The sequence below is a fragment of the Zonotrichia leucophrys genome, chromosome 4 (genome assembly GCF_028769735.1).
Source record: "Zonotrichia leucophrys gambelii isolate GWCS_2022_RI chromosome 4, RI_Zleu_2.0, whole genome shotgun sequence".
In the NCBI taxonomy this organism is placed as follows: domain Eukaryota; kingdom Metazoa; phylum Chordata; class Aves; order Passeriformes; family Passerellidae; genus Zonotrichia; species Zonotrichia leucophrys.
In genome coordinates, this window is record NC_088173.1 from 37,225,356 (window position 1) to 37,239,827 (window position 14,472).

Here is a 14,472-nt window from a genome sequence, read left to right on the forward strand (position 1 = left end):
AATGTCTCCTTTGAACATTGGGGACAAGAAAATATTGTGGTACTTGCTTGTCCTCTGGTTAGTTTGTCTTACACCTGGAGCAGGAAATTGTCCTCCATACACTCCTGGATTGCTTACAGCCAGCTGTGCAGAGATCCAGGTGGCTCTGATCCCACATTGGGATGGGAGCCTGCAATGTTTCCTGTAGCTGAAGCAAGAAGACCTCTCTAGAAAGGTGACTGGGAGTAAACTGGCTTTAGTTATGATGAAACATTTGTTTTCTTTAAACCTTCTGGAAACAGTCATGGGATGCAGGTGAGCATTCCTATGATCACCAAAGAGAAATGGTTTTATTTCAATACATTTGAATATCTTATTAGATAAAATCTTTCTTTTGCTTGCTTCTCCCTGGTGAACTTAGTAGTTAACACCAAGCCTAACACATCCTGGGTAATGTGATGGTCTGATATCATGGTTGGGTGGAAAATGAAATTTTTTTGAGGGAGAGAGGTCATTTTATTAAAATGTTAGTTATTCTGCTGAAAGATGGCTTAAATGTCTTGAGGAGAAGCATTCATTTACGCATTGTAAAGAGATGGATGAAAGGTGCAGATATGCTTGCAATTTTTTTCCCTAAATGGCTAAGCCTCTAAGTATTCAGCTCTTAGCTGCAGGCTTTTAGTACATTTTGCATGAAAATGGTTGTCTGACACTCAAGCTGCATTTGCTTCTGTGTGGTTCCTCTAATGTTTCCAATTATAGGCAGCTTCCCGGATGCACTTCAGAGAAAAAAGCATTTTATCAGAGATACAAGTGGTTGATGCCTGCTGGTTTTGGTTAAGGCTATAACTTCTTTTAGCATCTAGATTTCTCTTGAGGCAAAACAGTGATAATGAAAACCATGATCCTCTGTAAAAATGTCTGCTGAAAGTGAGGAGCAGCTATATGTACAATGGTTACAGGGTTCCCTCTTTGACATAGTTTGTTTTCTCCTATTTCAGAAGGTGGCTTTTGTATTTCTAGTTTTGAAATGGTAAATTAGGATGTAGAAGTTTATAGCTGTAACTGCCATGAAGTCATGACATTACAATAAGTGCAAGTAAACCGGGTTATCCAGCCTTGTGACTGCAGGGTAATTTTTAGGAAGGCGGGTAGAGGAGGAAGGCTATCCAACTGAGCTTCTGTGATACAAATGTGAATGGTCCATCTAAAGCAAACCACCAGAGTTTAATTGAGAGAAATGATGATCCAACTCAGTATTTAGGACCCACACTTTGCATGTCAGACTAAACAATTCTGATGTTGCTGCCTTTCTTTGAACAAATCTCATTAAAAAATCTAACAGAAAGTGCCCCTGCAATGTTTTAAAGAGTAGAAATACATCTAATTATGTGCATACAGGACTTTAGCTTCTTCCCTTCAGGCAAGTGAAGGGGAAGGCATGGACCAAAAATAATCCTTTCAGGTTACAGATACTGTTAGATGGAAATTTTAGCCCCAAGGAAGATGGATAATAATATCTGTCAAGAGAGAGAGTAGTGCAGAGTTTTTACAGTAAGCATTGATGATCTAGAGTTGCATTCAGTGATGGCAGTTGCTGAAAAGGTTTTCATCAAATTAGACAGGCAATTGATGGGTATCCAAGTGTTAGAAATCACCAGCTTGTTGTTGTTGCTTTTTCGTTTGTTTGTTTGTTTGTCTGTTTGGTTTTTTGCTACTCTATTAACTTTTGTATTGCTCAGGTAGAGGAAGGATGAAATGAGCTTTGTCCATTCATCAGGTTGTTTAGCCTAGAGCAGAAAACAGGACTCACAGCAATGAAATTGTAGCATGGCATAGCCCTGCAAGTGCAAAAATGGAGATGTGGAGACGACTGAGAAAGCAGGGATATTTTGTATAGGAAAACATATTGGGTCTATGAACAGGAAGGTAACAAAATTAGAGGGAATGCCCTGACACACATGCAGGACCTTGCACTCAGCCTTGTTGAACTCCATGAGGTTTGTACCCATCTCTGAAGGCTGTTAGGGTTCCTCTGGATGGCATCCCTCCCCTTGAAGGGTCCATTGCACTCAGTGTCACCAGCAAACTTGCTGAGGGTGCCTTCAAAGCCACTGTCATGTCTCAGGTATTTAACATTGCGTGACTCCTGAGGAATACTGCTCATCACTGCTCTGCCCCTGGAGAATATGACCTTTCTGGTCAGAATAGTTCATTTTGTTAGCTTTTGTTAACCCTCTAGTGAATGTCAGATTTTGGTAATTGCAGTGCATTTAATGTTGCAGGTAACTGAATTAATATCTAAGTTCCTGTGGCTGATTGTGACAAGGTACACAGAGAAGGCTTTTCAGCACTGGCTGGTTTTTGGCTTGTCTTTGCAGAAATGTTAATACTTAAGTTTAATACTTCTAAAAGTAGCATAAATGCATAAATGTATATCTAGAATTAATGTATATCTTGAAGGTCCATACTCAATGTTTATGGTGAAATAATAATTTGACATGAGAATTAAATTGATAATTTCCATGTCCTGTCTGACATGGAAAAGTAAAAACATTCTTTAGGATGCCTGCTGTCATCAAACACTCAACACTCTTCTAAGCATCTCCTGCTTCAAGCACCCTCCTTTCCTAAGAAGTTTTAAGAACAGAAGAAGCATTAAGAAAATAAAGGAGGTAAAGAGGTAAAGGATTAGTTTATCAAAGAGACTTAGAAGAATGGTGTGGCTGTTAACTGTCATTATCGCTGCTAATGCTGCAGCAAACACAAATCAAATTAGTCCTGTGTGCTAAACTCTTTTTGATGTTGAGGCTTGTTTCCCTTGCTGTGTTCAAAAAAGAAGTTCTGAAGAAATTAAAGCCTAAGAAAATGCCGATGCCTGTCAGATATAAATCCTGTTCTTAAGGCTGTTTTCTTGCTGTGTAAGAGTTCTGGGGTTTGAGTCATGCTGCAAGCAAGCATGCTGCAAAGCTGGGTGTTTATAGGTAATTTGCCAAGGTGCAAAGTGTTCTTCTCTTCAACCTGCTGTGTGGCCATGAAGATCACATGAGAAAGCTTATGAGGCTTCCTAATGGGGTTTGGGAAGAAGAGAAGTTTGCAGGCAGTTGTGCTGCAGCAAGAACTAAGAGAAAGCTCAGCTCAGCAAAGCCTTTCCCAGGGTAGGCAGAGCATATTTCAAGACAGGGAGGGAATGGGGGTAGAAAGAGACTTTACTTAAAAGAGCATTACAGAAGCAGGTGAAGGCAATTGTTGCTGCACTGAAGGGTTTTGAAGAGGGGAATACAAGTAAAAGTGTTTCAGGAGTCAAATGAGTTCTCCATGCACTGTAGAACTGGAAAAACTGCAATCTAGTCTATGGGGTATATGGCCCATAGAATCTCTGGAAATTAATTTGGTTTTGCAGTATCATTTTTAGTTTAGAAAGCCATCTAATTGCCAAATCTTTTGCCAAAAGAGAGAGTTCATATTTTTTTAATTATTTGCAAGTTTATAACTATTTAGTTCTATGCTTCCTAGGATTTTTTTGGTGTCTGAAAACCATAGGCCAACACCTGATCTCTGTGGAACCCCGGCTATGGAATTAAATACACTTAGGGATTATTTCCCACTTGTGTCATGAGAAATCTCTCTTAGATATTGTTTAAGACACTTGGATTGTATTTTAAGGCAAGTAAACTTAGGTGTCCAAGTACAGGCATGTGAGCCACAGCCAAGCATCTTGGCTCTGTTCACAGGCCATGGAGTGGAGATCTACAGCAGACAACCGAGCTTATTCCTAAGAATATAACTGGAGCCAAGGTTGTTTGGAACCTGAACCCCAGTCTCACAGCATCACAGAACATGTTTTCTGTTCTACCTTGGTCAAACACCTTGTAATGCCAACTCACACACCTTCCTGGAGTAGGAAGGGTAATTGAAGAAAGGAGGGAACAGTAAAAATGAGGGCAGCAGTAACTTTATAAAAGGGGGACAAAAGGCCTGTCAGAAGGGAGAAGAAACAGTCCTCTATGTAAGTTTGAACTTAAGGGGAAAGTGCTGAGATGGCTAGAAGAGAAGTCAGGCTTAGGAAAAAGGAATTGAGCAATATACATGAGAAGGGAAACACAACAGCCACAAAACTGAAGATGAAGGTTCCTTTGGGCTGTGGGCAAGTAAGGACTGGAATAGCTCTTGATGGCTCTCAAGTAATCAATTACATTTTGTGCATGTGCAAGGGAAGAGAGGAAACTGCTAATTATGGGTCCAGCCCTATTTTAGCTTTTTGGAGTAGTAATGAGGAAGCTCTGAAAGCAGGTTAAGCTCTGAATGAACTGCAGCAGGTTATTTGTCATCACACACTGTGGTTTGGGGTTGGTTTTGTGGTGGCAGCGTGGAAGTGAGAGTTGGACAAATCAATTACCGTCACCTCTTTTTGCTTGTGCAGTGAATTATCTCTCAGCTCTGTGTGGCTGCTCTCTCCTGTGGATAAAAGAAATCTGATGGGATGTTCTTTGTTTATTTTGAAAGGATGATTTAGGCCAAGTTTCTGGGACCTCTGTTTCCAGTTGCAACCTGTAACTTTCAAACAGTAACAGAGAAGATGTAAAGTTACTCAGAAATCAAAAATTAACTTTTTTAATTAGTCTTGATGAATCCTCACAGTCTCATTGGTTTAACTGGTTTCTTGACTGATGAGAGATGGCTGTTTTAAATTAATTTGGAAAATTTCACACACACAGATCTGGCACTGGCTATACTGAAATTGGCTTTGCAACTGATAATTCAATTGAGAGATTCAACTAGAGAGCATAGCCTTGGCAATGCAGGATCATTCTCTGAAGGAAGACAGGATGAAAAGGATGGCACTTTCAGAAATGAAATTAGGTCAGTCTAATTGAACAGAGCCCTTTCCTCTTCCCACCCTCATGGCTGTAAAATATATCCATCCATTACTTCACATCTGCAGGATTTGTATTCTTACACAGCAAGTTTGAGGATCCAAGTGAAAGCCTAAACATGTTATTATCATTGTACATTGATGTTCTATCCAGCTCTGGAAAAACAGGTTTTTGTCTCCTACTAATGGACACCTGGTGGTCTGTTGGCTTTTCAGGGATCTGTGATAACAAGCAAGCACATGCTGCCCATCCCACCTTAAACTTACTATTTAGGGGTTTCTTGACCATCCAGGTTTTGAAGGGAGCGTGGAGGTTTAACAGGCATAGAAGGAAATTACTTCATCAAAAGAGGAGAGGAGGTTTTGGTTCAGTGTTGCAGTCAAGTAGCAGGACATTCAGTAGTCTTGCTTAGTTCTCACTGTTTGGCCTCTTTGGAAAAGAGCAGGGCTTCATCCTGGCCTGAGTGGGTCCATGAGGGGACCCTGGGTGTCACACACATAAGCAGCTGCTGCCCAGCAATGAACCTGATGTAGGTGGGTACCTAACATTCCAAATGTCAGGCCAGAGAAAGAGTATCAGCAGTGAACCTGTTCACAACACTGAATTCAACAGAGAACTGCTACCTCTGGGGCATTGCTTGCAGATGGAGGGGGGTTAATAGTTTTTCAGTATAAAGTGTAAAATGCAACTGCTTTTCAGCTGTGCAATATTCCCCTGTAATAATCACTGCATATTACCCTTCAGAAAAACCAAAGGGCTTTTGATGCTTTGAAATACTGTTTGTATGCTAAACTCCCTAGGAGGGAAGGACAGAAGTGTGGCCTTTCTCAATCTGTAATCCTGCTTGCAAATAAGAGGCTTAAATCTCCCCAAGTCACTGGCTCCATCTGTTGCTTTCTCTCCTCCTCTGCCAGTGTCTCGGAAAACAGCACTGAAATCCTGGTCACAGATTGTTTTTTCTCACTTGAGAGGCCAGAGGCCTGTCTGGATTATTTACAGACAATAATGGCAAACAGGTCTCAGTGCAAGTTTCAGTTCTTTTCATTCTCCTCCTAACTTTGTTCTGAATTTCCCTTCTTGTAGTTGTATGGCTTGCAAAGGGTGTTGAGCAGGCATTCTCACTGTAGCATTGCCATGTCAAGCACCTGCCTCTTGAGCTGAGAATGCCAGGTTCAAGAAGTGCTTAGGTAATATTTTTCTGTGTGTTCTTATAGTGAGATAAAATTGGATGGTTTTACCTTTATATTTTTCTTTCCTGTAGACAGCAAGAGGTACTCCCTGAATTTGCAGCCTTATGCCAGTACAGTGGCAGTTTTATAGGTAGTGAGTCAGCTGTAGCTTGAAAAAAAATTCTCATGCTGAAATGTAACTAGAATAAAACCCAGAAATATTTTTCTAGGAAAGAAATGGAACAGCTACTTCTAAGAATCTTAATACTTTGAAATGAAGACAGGAAGATTCATTGTTTTGATTACTTGATTGCCACAATAACCAAGAGATGAGGGGGAGCAAACTAGATATAAAAAAATTTATGTCAATGTTCTGTGCATTGACAAGGCACTGCCTTTTGATTACTCTTTTTAACTATCCTTAGGTCATACAATCTTCAAACAAAATAAGTTTTTAAGCCTCTCTCTTTGTGTTCAGTGAGTACTCTCAACTCTCCTCCAGATTAATAGAAACTTCCAATGTGTTTTTGTCATTCTCAGAAATGGAAAAAGGGAAGGCAAAATCACATGATGCTTTGGTTCAGCTTGTTGGGAAGGTCAGGAGAAACTCGGAGATGCTTCATATTCTTGCCATAAGTGCTGGCACAGGCAGAGTTGGTGCTTGACCATGGATGTGTCCCTTTGGTGGGGGTGACAGTCACACTCTGTGCACCTGCCTGTTCTGACAGGAAAACTTGCTTGGAAAAATGCACCCAGCCCACTTCCCACGGCCTGAGCACTTTGCTCTGTGGAGCCAGGCTGAGCAGCTCTCAGCCAGCAGCAGCAGCTGACCCCCTGATCCATTCAAAAATCAACCTTTTCCATCTTGGGTCTGCGGATGCCTCGGGCTCCATCCTCTGCTGAGGTTGCTAATGGCTTTCTGTGGTCTGTAGCTGAGATTGCAGGGAAATTAATGCAGTTCTCTAATTGGAAACAAATTATTTAGGAGGAGAAAATCATAAAATGTGTGGAAATTTTTGGGCTTAGAAATATCTGCCCTTTTTCTCTGACAGTTCTCTGGGTTTTGAAGGGAGACAAAGAAGTTCAGATGAAGGGCATTTTCTTACAGTAGGGGGAGTAAATGGTCAATTCATACAAAACTTATGAGGTAAGTAGCTACTATAATGCAAAAAAATAGTTATGCCTGCAGGCATCCATTTATTTTAATGGACATCATTTGATTATCCAAAGAGATAAGAGATAGCATAGGCTGAAAGAGAAGTATGAGATTGTAAGAGGCAGAAAGCAGCTCAGGTCCTGATTTTGGACAGTCATGAATTTAGCAGTAACAAGGGTCCTAACTTGCTGTCTCTTAGGGGGATTGTGGTCCCTAGTGTTGTGCTGTGGAGAGTATTTTTTATATAATATTTTTCTGATTGAAAAAAGGAAAAAAGCCTCTGCAAAAATTCTTTTCTGTTCTGTCTGGCTCTGTAATTCTTATTTTTTATTTGATGTTGTAACAGACATATATTAACCCTGGCTGACATCAGACATGTTGCCCAAACATACCTTGGAGAACTAATCCTCAGTTTAGATAAGATGATAGCATTCAGCAGAGGTTAAGTTTAGCTGCTTTTGAACCTGGCAGATTTGAAGACTGAAACTTGTTTAAGTCTCCAGATTATCTTAATATTTATATGTCTAACTCTGGGAGTTTAACTTTGTTTCTTTGTTCTTACTGATTGCACTTTATAAGTATCATTTCTGTATAGTGTCAGAGTGATAGTTTAGGGCATCTGTCAGTTCCTGTCATACTCTGTCCAGTTTAATGAAAACCTGCTGTAATTCAATGGTTACAGGTACTTCTCTTGAGAAGTAGTGGTGAAACAGTGATTTACAAAAATAAGGGAGATCAAATTGTTCACCAAGTATTGGTGTACTAATTAACATAACATTAGTTGTTTAAGAATCTAGAGATTCATTCTAAAAGCCCAGAGATCATTTCCTCTGCAGTCATTCAGAGCTTTCCATTTTGTAACTGCTGTTCAAGGTAAACTCATTGAAGAGGTTTGAAATTCATCTCTCTTTACACAAATTAGTTTTATAGAGAATGTACTACTTATTAAATTATCTCAACATGAACACATTAGAGAGGCATTTCTTTTCTGGATAGGATCATCCATTATACAAACTTCTCTTACTACCTGAAATCTGGAGGGCTTCAGATTTTTTTATAGAAAAATTCTTGAGCTTTTGTCTCAAATGAAATTTTGTCCTCTTCCCCAGGCTGTCCTGTGTGTTTGTTTATTTATTTCCCCCCTATAATTTATATCTCTGATACCTCTCACACACACATATCCCACTCCTGCTTCTTCCTCCAAAGTGGCACAGAGCAATGTCACTGACTGGACCAGCAAGGCAGCCTGGCAGGCAGCAGAACTCATATACCTGAATATTTAGTTCAGTGGAAACACAAAGGTCTTTTCCCAGGTCCAGGCAACATCCGTGTATTTTAAGTGGCTTCTTTGACAGTGTAAGTACTTCTGCCATCATTTGACAATCTTTTGAAGGACCATTTAATGTCAGGTGTCCTCTGCCCCATTCTTGTGTAAAACCCTGCTTTTTTCTTTGCTTACCAGGGCACTGAAAATGCAGCAGGAGTTTCTCCTGAAGAGGTTCACCTGAGCAGCTTTTCAAAGAGAGTGTAAAGCTCAGAGATCCTACACATAATTGCAGCCTCCTGAATGGTGTTTGCAAAATCTGGCTATTAGGTATGGCTCTGAAAACTCCAGCTTCTCATGTGATTATGGCTTGGCATAATCCTGAAGTAATAATCTTGTTTGGAAATGCTGCAGGTTCAGAAGTGAAAGAGAACGGGACAGTAATCCTGCACTCGTAACATATTCAAAATCCATGCAGCTCCAAAGATTACTGATTACCCATTTTGTGGAGGAAGTAGCTCATTAGGATGAGTGACCTCAGGTTTGGAAACACTGATTTAGTTGTCAGATCTATTTTAGAATGCTCTAGAGATCCACACAGGTATCTCTGGTGTGAATGGACATGGTAAGAGGCTGATGACATATGCTGCCAGAGGAGAGTACTGTTACCAAAGTTAGTGAGCAATGCTGCTCTAAAAAAAAACCCCAGAAAAGATTTGTAGTTGGCTTGAGGGAGATGTCTAGTTGTTGATGTGGGCACTAGCACTAGGGTGTTGGTTTCCTACTTTTTTCCATTAAGGAAATGGGACTGAACTTTGGATTTCACAATGCCATATAAACTAAAGGGAAGGTATGAAATGGCACAAGATGGAGGAAAACCTTGGACAAGTAACAAACATTGCTATTTTCTGGGCAAGCCTGTATCTGCTTTTTAGCCTCAATTCAGAAGGAAGGGATCTGGAAACAGAACTCTCTAATACAATTTAATGCTGCAGAGTAAAAGCTCAAAGCTCTGACTTCTGTCTCGCTTTAAGTTAAAATACTTCAGAAAGATTTGGCCCCAATTTAGTATAATACTTAAGTCTATATACTACCTTTTCTTGTTAATCTTGGTAGAACTATTCATGCGAATTATCCTAAACCAGAGCTCACTGATTGTCCTGATCCAGAAGCTTCATCATCGGTGAGAAGATGAGTTGATCAATCCTAAAAAGGCTGCTGAAGTGATAGTGCTGCAGAAATTGAGTTCAGCAGCACTGAAAGCCTGGAGGGATGATATGTGTCACCCGAGGAGTTATTTAGCTATCAGCTTGCAGTTTGACAACAGAAATCTTGATTGATTTCCAACGTGCCACATGGAAATTTCCAACTGCTGCTGCTTTCCAGCTCACTTTCTGGGATGCTCTGGGACAGCATCTTCTGACAAAGATACTCAGATGTTCCCCATGCTCAGTGTCTGTCCTCACAAGTGTCTCAGAGCAGAAATGTTGCCTGCCTGCAGCCCCTCCACTTAAAATCCTGTGCCTCAGATTCCTCTGTTTGGCACAGTTCAAATGAAGATGAAATTGAGCAAGCAAAGGAAGTATTCACATGGTAGGGGGAAAAAAAACCTGTAATGGTGAAAACTGAAATGTAAAATTTCTCAAATATTTTCAGTAATTTAAGTCCACATTGGAAAAAATCTCCAAAATGTACTGTAAATTCAAATCCTATATCAGAGCAGGGGATGTTCCCACATTTTGTTTTGGTCATTTTTCTGGCAGAAATTTTACTCAGACACTCTAACTCCTAAGTTTTCTAAAACTGAGCTGAATCTTGGCCAGGGAGAAGGGAAATTTTAATCAAAATCTCTTTTTATTTTTTTTTTTAGCATGTATTAGCAACTGAGGACCAGCTGTGTTAAACTTATCTCCCATTCAGTAATAAAAGCATCAGAATATATATTGACACAGCATTAAAAAAAAAAGATTAAGGAATAATTCCTCCCCTCTTCCCACTTCAAGAGGACTCACATTATCAAATCCAAATCTTGAGGTTTCTATTAAGTTCTTTTTACACTTTCTTGATGCCAACAGGGATTTTGTTGCTAGTATCTTTGAAACTGAGGCTTATTTCAGCCTGTTAAAACAAAGTAAGTAATCAGCACTTGCACTTTGAAAGCACGACTTTGAATTATTTTTCATATGTTTTGTTCATTATGTTCTTAAACCTGCACTGTAAATGTGGATTCCCAGTGTGAAATAACAGTAACAGTCCAAACCTCACTTTTTTTTGGAAAATGTTTCAGAAAACAATGTTGTATATCTTATGCAGTTAAACAACAGCTTTCTCATTTAAATAACACTTCAATTATGCTTTACAATTGTATTATACTGCATGTTGAATTAATGAAAGGGTTCCATTATTTCTTAATTAAATGTCCAGGCAAGGACAGTTCAATATTGCCTTCTCAAAGTAAGTAGAAAAATGTTCAAGATTTGTTTCCCAGACCACACCCAAGATATCTGTCACTTGCAGAACCCACACACTGAAGTGACAGTAATGGGTGAGGCAGATTCCTGCTATTAGTGCAATGAGTATTATAAGCTTAAGCAGTTAACTTGAGGCAGGATGGGATTCCTGTGACTTCCAAGGCTTCACAGCTTCCTTGGGGATAAATTATCTTCCAAGTGCTTGGTCATGCTTTACTCTGGGTTTCCTTTCTAATGTCACTGGAAGAGACATATTAAGACTGCAAGTGTTGGTACAAGGGGCATTTCTATGGGTTCTGAGGGTTCCCAGAATAAACTCTGTCCATTTACAAGCACCACCAAATCAAAATAATACCAATAATTACATAGCAGCCTATACAAATAGCATCCTGGATCCCTTTGCCTGGAAACCTGCAAATTTCATTGATTTTGACACTTCACAGGTGGGAAGATAAGGTAGAAAAGAGAATCTTCACCTCTTGAAGAAAATGAAAGTTTGTGCCATAAGCAGAAGTCAAGGCCTGAAATGTGGCCATGTCACACAAATCAATGGCAGCTTGGCTCTGAGGAGGAACTTTTCCCTTCTGCATGTGGCTTCTGGATTACCTTCATCTGCCTGACCTCACCCAAGGGCGTGGGTGGGACAGCAAAGCCTGCCAGGGGTCATCAGTGCTTTGCCTTCATTTCCAGGCACAACACAAGGAACATGACATCTGTGAAAATGTGAGTCACTTGGAAAGCTTTTGGCTCTGATTTGTCTGTAAAGATCATAACAGAGAAACATCTGCTTCCCACAGTCTGTTACCAATCTGCAGTGTGCTAATTATGGTGTGATACATTAAATGGAGTTCTGAAGCAGTCTGCCCATAGGACAAGCATTCAGATGATTTAAAAACACTTCATTAAAAGGAGGTTTTTTAGTATGAACTGAGTATTTGTTGAAAGCTTTTGAAAGTCTGAGTGTGCATGTGTGGATCTGTTCTCATAAGGGAAGGATTTTAGTCCTTGGTTTTAAAAAAGGGAGAGGGTACCACTGAAACTATTGTTACCTGAGTTTATATTATAAGCCTTATTGCTTGTAGGATGTGTCACTCCACATTTGTTGAAGAAAATCAGAAGGGACCGATGGCATAACAGAGATCTGCAGATCAGAAGGATTTTAAGCCTTTGAGAGTAAAGACCCTTAAAATGAAGTCCTTAATCTTATGAGCTGCACATTGCAACAGATATGGAAATGCTGTTTGGTTTTGAATTGGCTGAAGTTCTGTAAGACACTGCTGTCAGAAGCTGAGATTGGGTTTTATCTAGTTTTTCAAATTTAGGAAACTAGTTCTGATTCCAGCATACCCTCACTCAGTGTAAGCAAAGAACAGATGCATTGACAGGTCTGGACTGTGAATTCATCTCCAGCACAGTAATTTGTCCCTTGCAAACTCATCATCAGAATTCTTACAGTTTATGCATGTGTCCTCTTTGGAATCTGTTCAGAGGAAGCAAAGGCAGCTGGCCTTGAATTCTATATAGCTCCATGCAGCAGAGTGCATATTTTCAGTTCTGGGGAACCTTTATCAGAAATTACCAAAACTACCACAAAGAAAAAATGTAAATGTGTGTCTCTACAACAGGAAGAACAAAATGTTAGATTGTCCTTTTTAAGGACTCCATCAGCAGATAGGCAAGAAAAGGCATTGAAAATTAAAATGTAGCATGAAAAAACAATCACAGTGACAATCATGGGCCAAACAGGATCATGCATGCCATGGTGTGTGTAGAATAGGAAGGGCTTTTCTCCCTGAGTTAGTATCTCCAGCTTTTATGGCTAAAAAGCAGGATGTGCACCTGAGTTAGGAATTCACACAGGGGGCATAATAACACCTGACATTTTCAGATACATTTTTCCCTACTAATTTTGCAAATGCCTAGTTGTGATCACTGCTAGACTGCTTTCTTTAAACTGCTCCTTTTCTGCTAAATAGCCCATTTGGCTCAAGGCTTGGAGTCCTAGGTGTGATATTTCATTTGTTATTTCCTTTGTGTATTGCTGACCAAGAAGGCTGCAAATTACAGCTGAGTGTTTGTGTTGTGGTGATCACCAGGTACAGGAAGAGCCATTGGAGACCAAAACTGAAGGGCTCTGGGGAGGCAGATGTCCTGCAATGAAAGTGTAGCCACCTGTCCCACAGCCCCAGGCAGCAAAACTGCTGCTTCAATAATAGCACTGCACAGAACTGGAAGCTCAAAAGAAGGTGTGAAAATAGAAAATGCTATTTGTTCAGGCAGAGCTGTTGCTAAACTACAGTCAGTGTTCCTACAGAACTCAGTCTTGGCTCAGGATAAAACAGCATCATGTCTTTTGAAGCTTTTTCACCCAGTACTTGAGAGAGTGTGCAGTTTGAAAGTGCAAACCAAGATAATATGATGGTGAAAAAGGTGTTGATGTCTTTGATATCTTCTTGAACACAGCCTGTGCCCTAGCTGGAGTGCATCATGCACGTGCTGCCATCATCTTCAGGTTAAACTGGAGATGTCCCCTCTTACAGCTTCCAATGGGAGCCATGGGTGAGCTGGGCTGGAGTGTTTGGGCATCCTCTCCATGGCTGCACAGAGGATCTACTGCTGCTGAATTTAGCTTGTTGTCCCCAGGATTTCCAGTTCTTTTTGAAAGCCATTGTAACTTGCTTTGATGTGATTGCCTCTTCCATTCCCCAGGAGCAATGGCTGTCTCTGCTTTTCACAGCAGCTCAACACTCTTCTTTGAGCACAAAATATCTGATATCGTGGCTCAATGGAAGGTAACAGCATCTCTGCTGAAAGCACCTGCTGTAAATGGCTGTCAGAGCATCCACTGAGGCTTCTGAGGGCTCATGTCAGATTACTGTCTCTGCTGCTTTCAAGCAATTTTTCTTTACTCTTGTTTCTGGGCCTTTAACAGACCTTAACAGCTACCACTGCTCATCCTGCAGAAATAGTGTGTGAGAAATTAGGGTAGTCCTGTCAAACTAAGATACTGTTGTCACATTAGGGAGTGAGGGGAAGTTTGTTTATTTTTTAGAATGCTATTCAGGCAGGTACCTCCCTATGAATGTTATTTCTGAAAATACCACACCAGGCTTTTATAGAGATCCTACTTTGGCCCAACTTTTCTCTACCATTAAGATATCCTCCAAAGCCCATTCTTCTCTAAATTCCTGTCTTCCTACTCAACAAGAAATGCAAAAAGCTGCTACATTCTAGACAGAGGTTATGCCACTCTTCCCACATGGACTTTGTGGTCTGTTTATATTGGATTGATATTACAAAACTGAAGATCCCAAATGACCTGTTTTCTCACTGGTTTATGCTAATACATCACTTAAAAATGGTAACTGCCATTTTTAAGTGATGCATTTTGAAAATGGTTATTGGGTGAGTGATAAGGGAAAAAGAGACTTCATGATTCTGATAGTTCACCTTGAGAAAGTAATGGGAAAATCCTGTTACTAAAACAATTTAATTTTTCTTCTAGTTTACATTCATGAAGCATTGAATGTTACAGGAATTATCTGAGATCCCTAGC

The 14,472-nt window shown here is 40.2% G+C and overlaps 1 long non-coding RNA gene across 1 annotated transcript; it reads left to right on the forward strand.

Moving 5' to 3' along the window:
• Positions 1-229: 229 nt before the first annotated feature.
• LOC135447395 (uncharacterized) lies at positions 230-11,839 on the forward strand. Its single transcript, XR_010440095.1, has 3 exons — positions 230-294; positions 8,644-8,775; positions 11,360-11,839. It is a non-coding gene; the product is annotated as an uncharacterized LOC135447395 (long non-coding RNA).
• The last annotated feature ends 2,633 nt before the right edge of the window (positions 11,840-14,472 follow it).